The sequence below is a fragment of the Mesoplodon densirostris genome, chromosome 5, assembly GCF_025265405.1.
Source record: "Mesoplodon densirostris isolate mMesDen1 chromosome 5, mMesDen1 primary haplotype, whole genome shotgun sequence".
NCBI classification, from domain to species: domain Eukaryota; kingdom Metazoa; phylum Chordata; class Mammalia; order Artiodactyla; family Ziphiidae; genus Mesoplodon; species Mesoplodon densirostris.
In genome coordinates, this window is record NC_082665.1 from 130,061,850 (window position 1) to 130,075,818 (window position 13,969).

Here is a 13,969-nt window from a genome sequence, read left to right on the forward strand (position 1 = left end):
TAAAGAATTTTTTCAATGTAAAGAGAAAAAAATTCAAGGTGCAAATGTATACATATGGAATGGTCCCTATTTGTAGAAATAATATATTTAATCACAAACACATATACAGAGAGAAAACACTGGAGGAAAAATGCAACTAAATGTTTCCACAGTTATCTCAGGATAGTGGATTTTGGGGAGAATTTTATGTTTTCTGTATCTTTTCTTTATTTTCCAAATCTCCTATACTGAGTGTGTATTACTTCTATTATCATTCCAAAGTAACTTTTTGAAAGTCACGTTTTAATTATTGCTGCCATTTACGTAGTGTCGTTTATAGAAACTTCAAAAAAGCTCCACAGAGACCTTTAGAAAGCGGCTGCTAAGTGCCCCTGAATTCTCCAATCTTGTGACCATCTTCATTGTACAGATGAGCAACTGAGCCTCCGAAAGGTAAGAAGCAGGGCCTGTGAGGGTCAGAATAAGACCCTGGACCCAGGGCAGCAGGGGAAGTTGTAGGCAGATCGCCCAGGGGGAGAGGGTGGGTGAAAATGCAGATTGCAAACGCTGCAGGTCCAGGACCCCACAGGAGAAGCGGGGCCTGGGGTCAGAGGCCTGTGTTAGGATTCCGGCTCTAAGACTGATTAGTGGGAGACTCAGTCTAGATCCCTTGCTTCTCTGGGTCTCGGTTTCCTCATCTGTAGATCAGGAAGATTCATTTCTACCTCGTGGGGTGGTTATTAAGATAAAACAGGAAGATGATGTCCGCAGGGCATTTCGCACAGTGCATGGTCCCCGGGTTACACCATACTCACTCCTCAATACCCGCCAGCCTTACTGGAATCTATCAATGCCTCTCTTATTCCAAGTGCCCCAAGCACAGTCTCAACTCACCCACATGAAGATGTAAATATTGTCTAAGGGGCCTCTGTTTGCAAGAAGGCCTGGGAAAATACTAGGTCTTTCTTTGCTGGAGAAACTTACTTTGCACTTTTTAAAAAAAGGTAAGGGATCTTTGGTTGAAATGTTTGCTTCGGGGCTGAGAATTAAAAGGTATGTTCCTGAACCCACCAAAATCATTTGCTGTGAAAATTCCAGTTTTAAAAATGAGTGCCAAGAACCTTGGAGGAAGAAAAGAAGACAGCGTTGTGGTTTGTTGGTTGGTTGGTTGGTTGGTTTCACAGATGCTTCAAGGGGTTTCCTCTTACACAGATGGAAGCAGGGGGTGGTGACAGGGAGCACAGCGGGGGACAGAAGAGGGCTACAGAAGACCCAAGGGAGAAGCATGGTTTATTCACAAGCTCCCCGGCTCACCGTGCTGTCCTTTCTCTAAGGTCTGCCTGTCGGCACAACAGGGCCTCCTGAGCAAAGGCTAATGGTCACGCGTGCTCAGGTAAATGCCAGCAAGGAGGAAAACAAGTTAGGATGGGCCGAGGACAAGTCTCCTGAGTTTTGTTTTCCCCCGTTGTGCCCTATAAGGATGGATGAGGAGGGGAAGGTGGAGCGCTGCCTCTCTTAGTTCCTGGACCACCCACCTGGGCAGGTGCTGTGCTCAAGCCCAGCATTCCTCTTAGCAATTGCTGTCTCCAGGGTGATTGCATGGCTTGATTACACAGTCAGGTTGCTGGCCATCCGTCTAGACAACCACGGTAGTGATGGCTGAGATGGAGACCAGGAAGAGCAAGGGGACTCCTAAGGTTTCTGGGGCTTCCAGGGGCCATTTTCTGGGTTCCCTCCAGGTGTGAACTGGCTGCTGGCCCTTCTTGCTTCTCAGGCCCATGCACAGAGCCTGGCTTCATAGAAGCCCTTCTCTGGCTAGAGTTAGTTTTGTTCCAGTAAGTGGCACCAGGAAGCCCTGAATTCTCTCCCCGGCACCTTCCTTCTTGCAGATAGGTGCCCCCACTAGAAGCACAAAGGCTACAGAGAGCAGGGGGCCAGTAAATGCGAGATGATGACAACATCAGAGCACTGCCCCACGTGACCTTATTTGATCCTTAGGACAACCTGGGAAGGATAACTTTTTTTCTATCATAAATGGTTTATTTGCTTTTTTATATTATTATGGAAATGTCGGAGACATAAAAAATAAATAAATCATTGTTAGTCAAAGGCAATAGCTGTCATTATTTTGGTATTTATGATTCCAGATTTTTTTTTTTTTTTTTTTTTTTTTTGGCCGCTTGTCTTGTGGGAGCTTAGTTCCCCGACCAGGGATCAAACCAGGGCCCTTGGTAGTGAAAGTACCGAGTCCCAACCACTGGACCTCCAGGGAATTCCCAATTCCAGATATTTTTAACGTTATAACGTAGGTTGGTTTTTTTTTTTGGGGGGGGTGTTTGCGGGAGGGAGGGATAACTTAATAGCATCGTCTTATAACAGAGAACAAGGATGAGATGTTGTGTCTGGACCCAATCACACAGAAAGTAAAGTGTGGAATGATATTGAGGCCTCCAAGTATGAAATGTGAATAAATCATATGATATCTAATACAGAAAAAAAATAAACATTCCCCAATTTCATATGAAGTTTGGTGAAATTTATACTCCGGTCAGGCTGAGGCTGTTTTAGACCGACAGCTTACTATTTATGGACCTCTGTGTACTTTTGCATTTGTGACTGGTTTGATAGTTGTTTGTCCATTTGCTCATTCATTCATTCATTTATTCATTGAACAAATAGTTACTGATTGGCAGCTGGGTGAAACGCGAGAGGATGGGAAAGGAAGATGCACTGCCTGCCAGAGCTTGGAGCGGGGGAGAGGAAAAGGGAGGGATGCCCAGCAGCTGCGGACACCAGGGTAGTGCTGAGTCCTCAGGGAGGATGCCCACAGGGGCTCCGGAGGGCGGGGCGCAGGAGAGCCCTCGACAGTGCTGAGAATCCTCTTCCCAGGAAATGTGAATCTAAGTCCAGCTTCTAGAAGCTCCGTTTTGCAACTCAATTCCTTGCGTGGAGTTGTTCTAGGTTCAGCACAAGGCACTCTGCTGCATTAGGACTTTGCATGTTCCTAGGGCTTAAATTCGGTTGATGGAAGTGGTAGTCACTATTCTCATCCATGGGCGGCTGGGGAAGTTGGACCCTGGAGTCAGCCCTGAGTTTGAATTCCAGCTCTGCCTCCCAGTAGCTGGGTGACTCTGTTTGAGTTACTTAATCTCCATAAGCCTCAGTGGTCTCATCTGTAAACTGGGGGTAATAAATGCAGCTGCCTTAAAGGGCTGTTGTAAAGGCTAAGTGAAATAATGTAGATAAAGTGCCTAGGACATAGTAAGCAATCAATACAGCCCAGCTGGTATTAATAACACTGTACAGCCCCCCAAAAGATCGTTTTTAGTAGCTTTAGAGTGGAAATAGGCTATGTGAAATTTTCAAGAAACCATGTGTTTCTTTTTATAACCATCTGGGCATGATAAATGATATTTTTTCAACTTTGTGATACAGTTACCTTACCACAGCTTGCTGAGATCTTTGCTGGTGATCTTCGTGTCTCTCTCCCATATTAGATTGATGTATATATATTTTAAATCTATTTCATAGATCTTATTGGCTTTTATACATTATTGTAAATATTTCCAGGATTGGGATTATTACAGTTACCAAATTAAACATATTGTAATTCTGATATTTGAAGTAGAATGAAAAGGCCGGGGGAGAAAACCTCCTAGTGACTTCAGTGGCAAAAATCTTTTGAAGAATGCAAACAGTTTTCACAGCTATCTTTACTGTGTGTGGACATAAAATGTGATGGCTCTGGCTGAGGGTTCTGGGGGTTTAGATGCCACTTGCCAAGTATGATTTCACACCTTAGAGAGGAGAGATGGTCATCTGAGAGATTTAACCCAGAGGACCCACTGATGCCCATGCCTTTTTAGATTGCCTTACGCACAGCCTTTAAAAAAGAAATCACGTGGTCATCATGTTTGGGTATGATTGACCAACTAATTCTCTTGATTCAAAAATCCTGGGGAAAAAAACCCCCAAAATATCTTTTACAGAAACAGCAGAACAGATCCTTCCAGAAACCACAGGGTCTGTTAATATTGTTTTAGGACCAAGTGAAGCCATTTGGAAATCAATATTTAAACATTTTTATGAAGTGAGCCATATGTCAAATGAAACAGGACAAAAGGAATAGAGCCACGAAGAAGAAAATACAGAGTATCTGTTTATGGCATCACTTAATATGTCTTTTCCTCTAGGCAAAGTTTTTATTATTGTTGATGTGATTCCTTTTATTCTGTTGTCAGAACCACGAGCAGGCACAGGTAAGTAATAAATGATTCTGATTGTTATTTTATATCCATACTGTATGTCTTCCTCTGTAAATACCTGTTCATGTTGTGGCTATTCAAGTAATAGGATAACATCAGTGAGGGTCTGAAAGAAAACAGAAAAACATCCTCTCCATTCGCTAATGCAACACCTGGTATTACTGTGTCAATACTTCGCTTTTATATGGTACTTACGTGATTTCCCATTTCCCACGTGGGCTCTGCAGTCAGGCTGGTTGAGTTTACATTTCACCTCCTCTTCTCACCAGCTCTTTGACCTCAGACAAATTGCTTCAACTTGTTGTGCCTCAGTTTCTCACCTGTACAACGGAGATGATAGGAATAGTACCTCCCAGGTTTCGAATCCAGGGATCCAACCAATCGCAGAACAGAAATATTTGGGAGAAAAAATTCCAGAAAATTACAAAAAGCAAAACTTGAATTTGCTGTGTCCTGGCAATTATCTACATAGCATTGACATTGCATTTACAACTACTTCCATAGTATTTACATGGTATTAGGTATTATAAGTAACCTAGAGATGATTTCAAGTATACGGGAGGATGAGTAGGTTGTATGCATATACTACACCATTTTACATATGGGACTTGAGCATCCTTGATTTTGGTATCTATAGGGATCCTGGAGCCAATTCCTACCGACTGCATGGGTTTTGTCTCTAGCAAGAAAATTGAAGCTCAGAGAGGCTAAATGACCTTCACAGGTTCTGAATTCAGGGCCAGTGGTATTTTTTAAGACACATGAGAGGACTTCCCTGGTGGCGCAGTGGTTAAGAATCCGCCTGCCAGTGCAAGGGACACGGGTTCGAGCCCTGGTCTGGGAAGATCCCACATGCCGTGGAGCAACTAAGCCCGTGCGCCACAACTACTGAGCCTGCGTTTCTAGAGCCCACGACCCACAACTACTGAAGCCCACGTGCCTAGAGCCGAGCCCATGCTCCACAACAAGAGAAGCCACCTCAATGAGAAGCCCACGCACTGCAACGAAGAGTAGCCCCCGCTCACCACAACTAGAGAAAAGCCCACACACAGCAACAGACCCAACGCAGCCAAAAATAAATAAATACATTTATTAAAAAAAAAAAGACATGAGAAATGGTACATGTTTCTGCTGCTCAAGAGATGCCTTTTAAGGGAGAAGTCATTGCCTCTTGATGTGATGCAATGGGAAGTATACAGGGTCACCTACGACTGGACTGTCTTGCCCCAAATGTTTAACTGGAATGAATCACACCTTTCTACAAAACCTCAAATTTACAGGATACAGAAGGGATCAAGCGGTCCCGTAAACGGTACCACAAGAAAAAACAAGCAAATCCAGGACGTGGGAACATTGTGCAATACAAACTGGTTGTGTCTTTTCAACAAGCCAATGCTGCAATTAAAGAAAGGCAGGAGAGGTGGAACAGCTGAGGATGGTTCTGGGTTAAAAGAGACAAAACAAACCCAATGTGCATGGTGTTGAATAGGATTTTGATTTGAACCTAAAGGGTAACCAGAGACTTGCATGTGTACAGAATATTTAGACAGTACTACAGAGTTATTGCTAGTTTTGTCAGGTGTGATAATGGTTATGTGGTTATTTCTTGAAGAAGCATGTTGAAGAATTTAGGGGTAAATTGTCCTGATATCAGTTTACTTTAAAATGTTTTAGCAAATAAAAATACATAATAGGGGAATTCCCTGGAGGTCCAGTGTTTATGACTCCACTCTTTCACTGCCAGGAGTCTGGGTTCAATCCCTGGCCGGGGAACTAAGATCCCACGAGCAGTGCAGCACAGCCAAACAAACAAACAAAAAACAAGTATGAAAAATATGATCAATTCTTGAATGTAGGTAGTGAGGTGAGTATACGGGGATACTTGTACTATTCTTTCTACTTTTATGAATGTTTGAAATATTCATGATAAAAAGGAAACAAACGAAACAGACAAAAGTGGAGCTTTTTAGAATGCAGAAGCTGTGTGTTAAAAGTTGTTGCAGAGATGGCCTAGCACAGCACACGTCCAGATGTCCACGCAGTGATGGTGACACACTGCACAGCTCTGCCTGCCACATCTTACACATCATGTATATTTCATATGGCAAGGACACAAAAGTCCCATTTAAAAAACAAAGCTAAACGAAAACACCCTATGCTCCTAAGGAAAGCCTCTCTAGCCATTCCTATAAAGGGCCAAACCTAAACTGTCTGTGTAGTATTTAGATGTGCAATAAATAAACAGTGGGATGGTATCAATAATAATACGTGTGTTTTATGTAAACGTATTGGAGCACCAAGCAATTTTTTTTTTTTAATTAAGAGGGTGGTTGATGATTTTGGTAAAGATGGATCCATAAGTGGGGACAGAACTGAGAAAAATCTATAGAATTTGAACTCCCGATTCTGGGCTCTGCTCTAAGCCACTCATTTACAAGTGAGAAAGTTTGAGCAAAGTAAATGTATTCACCTCCAAGTGCATAAAATCTTGATTTTACTCTCAAGCCAAGTTCAAGGAAAATCACAAGTTTTCATTTCATTCTCTAGCAGTTTCCAAAAATAACATCTTAGATATATACCTCTTAGACCAACCCACCATCCCAAGGATTTATTTTAAGCGAAGGCAAAACTGGAACTAAATAAATTCGTTTTTTTTATTATTATTTTATTTATTATTTGTTCTTGGCTGCGTTGGGTCTTTGTTGCTGTGTACGGGCTCTCCCCAGTTGCGGCAAGAGGGGGCTACTCTTCGCTGTGGTGCGAGGGCTTCTCATTGCAGTGGTTTCTCTTGTTGCGGAGCACGGGCCCCAGGTGCGCAGGCTTCAGCAGTTGTGGTTCGCGGGCTCTAGAGTGCAGGCTCAGCAGCCGTGGCGCACAGGCTCAGGAGCTCCGCGGCATGTGGAATCCTCCCAGACCAGGGCTCGAACCCATGTCCCCCGCACCGGCAGGCGGACTCTCAACTACTGCGCCACCAGGGAAGCCCCTAAATAAATTCTAATTATCGGAGCATAAATCTCAGTCTTAGAAAGGATCCGTCTAATTTTCCCGCCTCTATCACTCAAGGACACAGCAGTGCCAAGGAGTGACCCAGAGTTGTGAGTAACTAGCTTTTCCACCGTTGGAGGGTTTCTGAATATAAATCTCTACTTTATGTAATTATATGAAAAAGATCTGTTTTCAAAGAAAAGGTATGGCTTTCAATCCCTGCATATAGTACAAATTTAGAACTCTAAGAAGAGGACAAATATTACCCCAATTACCGAGTTCTAAATCTCTCTCTTAGGTTGGACAGAACCTGAATAGCTCATAAATGTTGCAAAAAAATGACCTTTTCAAACCAAAAATGCCAATTATGATGGTGTTATTACTTCTGGGAATCCAATGTGTGACTCTCACAGGAGAGAAGAAGCACGTAGGAGCCTAAACATTTTCACCAACATTGTCCATACTTGTCCACTGTGACAAGCTTCCTAGAGAAGTTCCTTGCGTTTTAAACTTCTTTGAAAATCCCAGCTTGCACACCATCGGATTCCTTTCAGGACTCTTGATTTAACACTTTGAAGAGGCCGGACTAACCTGCCATCTAAAGAGAAAGAGAATGAATTCAATGTAACAGACACAAATCCTCTGGAATGATCCTTCACCCGACAGTTCTCCAAACAATTTAAGCGGGAGCATCAGATACTTGGGCCATTCTGACTCACTCATGGAAAGAAGAACATTTCTGGTCAAACCCAGATGTTTTCTGACTTACCTGTTTGTTCAGGCTTTCAGAGGCTCGTGCCACCGTGACCACCAATCAGCAGGTGGCCACTCAGCTCCCAGGGCGTGGCCTTGGGCTGGAGCTGGAATAGGGCAGGGGTCCCCCCCTTGCCATTTCCCAAGCGACAGTAAACAACCCAAAATAGTATACAGGTTGGCTGCATGTACTTCCAATTTATTAACTCTGGAACAGCCAAAGAAAGTCTGAGCTCGCTGGATTAAGTCCTGAAAAATACTATTTAGACGAGGACAACGTGTTAGATTCAACCAATGATAGCTTAGGCCATGCCAGGCCCTGGACTAAGCAGTTTACAGACATTTCTCATTTAACCTTCTGAAAAATCTTTTTTTTTTTTTTTTCTTTTGGCTGTGCCACGCGGCATGTGGAACCTTAGTTCCTCAGTCGGGGATCTAACCCGTGCCTCCTGCAGTGGAAGGGTGGAGTCTTAACCACTGGACCATCAGGGAAGTTCCCCGAAAAATCTTATGTGGATAAACAACAAGGTCCTACTGTATAGCACAGAGAACTATATTCAATAGCCTATGATAAGCCATAATGGAAAAGAATATGAAAAAAGAGAATGTATATATGTGTATAACTGAGTCACTTTGCTGTATAGCAGAAATTAACACAACACTGTAAATCAAATATACTTCAACTTAAAAAATGAAAGAAAAACCCTTATGAAATGGGTTTTATTTTCCCAGTTTGTTCGGCAGGTTGGAGAACTTTCCAGAGGGAGTGTGGGTCTGGAAAGAGGTCTGCTCCTTCGCTAACTGCCCTGCCCTGTGCCCCTCCCTGAGGTGGTGGCGTGGGGAAGGGTGAGGCAGGGGGAAACTGGGCGAAGCTGAGTTACAGTGCTGTGTTCATCTCTGCTGTACAGCAAAGTGACTCAGTTATTCATATACATGCATTCTTTTCCATTATGGTTTATCAGAGGATATTGACTATAGTTCCCCGTGCTATACAGTAGGATCCTGTTGTTTCTCCATTCTGTGTATACATCTGCTAATCCCAACCACCCACTCCATCCCTCCCCCAACGCCCTCCCCCTCGACAACCACCAGTCTGTTTGTAAAGAGACTTCTTAAAGTCAGAGATGAGGAAGGGCACGTAGGAATCTTTGCTTCCAGCCTCACAGTCATGTGGGGCAAATATCTGTCCCCACTTCACTGTAAGATTAAGGATGGCCTTCAGTTCAGTGAGTGTAATTCAGGAAGCAAGGTGTGTGTATGTGTGTGTGTGTCCACACACGTGTGCTGGATTAGTGATTCTGTGCCCGGCCCGATGTCCACGGCTGAGGGGATGTGGCAGACAATGACGCAGGCCAGGTCCACGGAGAGCGGTGCCGGGTAGACAGAACGAGAGTGCGCTCCCCTCCTTGGAGTTTACCTCTGGCTGCTGGGGTCCCCGCGGGCGCCCCATGTTTGAGGTGTGGAGATGTGGCTTCTGCAAGACCCCAGAGTCCACTTGCATTCTTCCAAGGGAGAGGTCTTGGTTCTGCTGCTCACTAGTTGCCTGATCTTAGAAAACTCACCTAGCATTTCTGGACCTCAGCTTCCTCCCCTGTTAATACAACAGGGCACACGGGGTGTTGCTCTCCAGAGCTCTTCCAGGTTGGCGTTCTGTAACCCTGATGTCAAGGCTGGGATTCCTTTCCATGCTGGGGGGCTAGGAGTCGCTTCAGGCCTCATCTTGGGGCCACTCGTGCTTCCCCGGGATCAGCAACACAGACCCCAAACGTCCCTTCTCGAGGGCTTGATGGTGTAATCACACACCTGTGAATGATGGAACATTGGAGGAGGTGGGATGGGGAGAACAACACCATTAAAGCCAAGCATGGTGTTCATTTCCTGCCTTCTTTGGTTGCGTATTGCATGCCTACTAAGTGCCAGGCACTGTTCTAGAATAGTTCTAAGCAGACATGTTCTCGGCTATTCACGGGATTTAAATTCCCAGAGCTTCAGCATTAAACAGTGATTAATGAGCACAGAGAATTAAGAATTAGGAGCTGCTTCCCTGAGGCCAGACTCCTCCAAGGGCTTCTTCCTGGTTTCCTGACTTCTTCCTCTCCTTCCCGGCTTTTCTATCTAACTAATCTTTTTAAAACAGCCCTTAGGCTAAAATACCTCTAATGTCTTTCTCTTGTACTTTTATCCTGTAATGAAATCCAGGCTTCTCAGCTCACCGTGGAGCCCTCTGCAAATTCGAGGTGACTACGTTTCACCCTTCCAGCCACCGCTCACTTTTCTAAGTCCTTCAAACAAATTTGTCTACTCATGGCCTCCCCAATCACTTCCTGAGTTTTTCTGCTTCCATATATTCTTCTTCTTTAAAGATTTATGTTGTAGATTTTTTTTTTGATGGGGACCACTTTTAAAGTCTTTATTGAATTTGTTACAATACTGCTCCTGTTTTATGTTTTAGTTTTTTGGCCTCCAGGCATGTGACCAGGGATCGAACCTGCACCCCCTGCACTGGAAGGCGAAGTCTTAACCACTGGACCACCAGAGAAGTCCCTAGTTGTTCGATTTTAAAAATGTACTAAAAGAAGGCACACTTCTGTTAAGAAGTGAAACAGTACAGGGATATGTAATGAGTTGGCAGTCTCACCTCCATTTTCCCCCATTTCATCCCTCTGAGGTAACTACAGCTTTTCCCTCCAAATTTACAGGAAAGTCACAAGAATAATTGATACAGAGAACATTCTTCCGCATATCCTTTACCCAGATTCACCGATTTGTAACATTTTGGCACATTTGTTTTCTTCCTCTCTCTCTCTTTCTCTCTTTTTAACACACATATTGTCATCTATTCTTCTGAGCTATTACAATAGTTTTCAGACATCCTGCCTCTTTACCCCTTGATGTTTCACTGGGTATCTCCTAAAAACAAGAATATCCTCAGTATAGGTGTCAACCTCAGGAAATTTCACAGTGATACAATACCTTTATCAAATCTAACTCCCATACTCCAATGTTTCCAGTGGACCCAATTATGTCCTTTATAATTATCTTTTCCATTTTCCATCCAGTACAGGATCTGTTCCAGGATCATATATTACATTTAGTTCTCATGTTTCTTTAGTCTCCTTTCATCTGAAACTTCAATTTGTGTTTGTCTTTCATGCCAGCGACACTTTTGAAGAATAAAGGCCAATTTCTTTCTTTTAATTTCCAATAATAAAATATTTTGTATTTGATCATTTGTATATATTTATATTTTAAAAATAAAATGTTTTGAATCTTCCTGATGTTTTCCATATTTTTTAAATGTCATTTCAGTCCCTGGTGATGCCTCTCCATCTTTTCAAATCCTACTTGTTCTAGGTTTAGTTATAATCCCTTCTTCCCTGGCCTTTGCCGGAGGCCAGAGAATACCCCGTAGACTTTACGTCTGCCATGCACCGGCACTGTGCTTAGCATACACAGAGCCGTTAATACATATTTGTTGATTAATTGATTTGGGGCTGAGACATGAGTACCGTCTGCTGCAAAGACAGAACGCATCAAGCAGGCTTAGCAAGTCAAGATGGGTATCTTTGCTGCCAGTTGCTTCTGGGCCTTGCAATTATTGAGGCAACTTTTGGATTCAAAACTGGATCCTTGATTGTAGATTTGCCACACCATGGAACTGTAGGGAAGTTGTTGATCTTTTTTTAAAAAAGTTTCACAATAGATAATTAAGAGCGTGAAATGAAAGTAACTTTCCATGCTATTTTATTCCTCCAAATTTCAGGAAACTGAAATAGTGTTCAGTTCAAGAAAAGGTTTCAGAGACTAATGAACCAAACAGCTCAAGCTGCAATCCAGTATATTCAAATACAGTCTGTCTTTACGTTATCAAAAACATATAGGAGGTTGAAGGCTAGTGTGTTCAGAGAATAGGCCCTTCAGAGGAGATGCTAAATTATAAACTGAGAAGAATGCTTTCATACTAAGCACTATCCATTTGTTGACCTCAAACCAACATTTTTGCCCTTGCCCAAGAAAGCTTTAGACTCTTATCAAGTCTTGGTAAATTTTGAAAATCACATGGCTGTTCAATGTCTCCATGTGGTAGAAAAAATAATTTAGCTCTGTCCTAGCTTCCTGTGATAGCAAGGTTAGGACCAATACAGTCGCACAATGCTTAGGGTCCTTCAAAGGGATCAGTGCTTTTTGATAAAAAGGCCCGTGGAAAAACGACCCAAATTGAAGATAAAAGCCCCAGGTCTCATTAGGCTTCATGAATTGACCCTTCTTTGCAAACCTTCCTTATCCTTCTGTATAAGGAATGGCTTTTTCAGCAAAGGAGCATCATAAAATAAAACAAGTGGGCTGAAATCCACAGTGACTCCACCTTTTCAGAAAAGCTTTATAGAAATTCTTTTTACATGCCAAACATAAGTTTTTTTCTTTTGACAAAAAAAAAAAAAAGGAAATCCTTTCTATCCAGCCATAGGGTAACTTAAAAATATATATATTAATAAATGTTTATATATTATTAACAAGTTTGCTTGGCAATTCTTTGGATGTGAAATTGGCCAAAGAGAATGGTCACCTTTATGAAATATTTGAAGTTCCGTGTAAGCAACAAGCCAGAAATAGGTGTGCTAGAAAGTTAGATGGGGTCTCTTTCTTTTGAATCAACCGTGTCATTTCACTTCCTAGGGATCAGTCAATACCTTGATCTTCAAGGGCTTCTACTTAAACGTACTTGATACTCTAAAGATGCCTTGAAGAAGAGGATTGGATCATTCTGAGAATCAGGAATAGGCATTAATAAAAACTGGAGCCCACTTTTTCAAAGCCCAGGGACGTCACAGTGTTGCACCACATGGCCTCTGTGGCTGAATGCGTCTTTTAAATGTAGATTGAGCCTTCCTATCAAAGCAGCCACTGTATATGGGCACATTAGCCCGCACTTGACTTCCCCAGCGTTGGGGGCAGGGGCCGAGGGATATTGTCGTGGTATACCCTTTGGTTTCTTTAGGATAATATAGCATGAGAATGTATTACCTACTTAAAATATACCCGTCAATATGAAATAAAGAAATAATAAGGATTATTCTCAGAATGGGGAGTAGGGAACTTCAGTAGGGGTCATTAATTGATTCAAGTCAATGTTATAAATTCAGTGATTCCCTTCACTCGCTTCCATTTTTTTCCACTTTCCCACCTGTCTTAATTGTTAATATGTTCTTTAAAATATTATCAGAATTCTTTTATATTTAATATATTGTTCTTCAGTGTAATTGAGACTCTTTCCACCACCACCCCGCCCCCCAACATTGCCAGGACTGGCAAAGTCGTCATGGGCCACAGTCACAATTCCACCACTGACTTAACTGCTTGACCTTGGACAAGACATGGTGGCTTCCTTTGCTTTAATTTCTTCACCTGCAACATGAGGAGTTTGAATTCAAAGCTATCTTAGGCCCCTTCCTGGAAATAAAATCCTGTGATTCTTCGACCCGATCTTTCTCTTAGAAGGTTTCCTATATTGTCATCAATTCTAAGTCATAAAGACCCCGTGTCCTAACAAAATTCCTGAGAAGTAAAATAAGGGTGGGATTATTAATACTCTGAGTAACCGTTAATAAACCACTTTTACTATAGATACACATTTGATCCTTCTTACAACCGACCAGCGAGTACAGCGCAGGTATTGCCCTTCTTAGCTGAGGAAAGGGAGGCTTAGAGAGGTCAGTTTATCTCCTTAGGCCTTGCAGCTAATAAGTAGAGAGCCAGAAGATTGCAAATGAATTATTATTTTTTTTATGATGGAGACAACTGTATATGTAAAATAATCTGAATATAAAGAATAGTCTTTCGAGAGCAGCGGATTCTTTTCTAAACATTTTGAGGTTGTCATTCCCCCTCGGCAGGTCATTCCCGAACCATAAAGCACTAACCAGGGTTAGAGATAAGAAAGACTAGTACACAAAAGAGAGCTAGTGTCCCTCCATACTAGCTTGGGA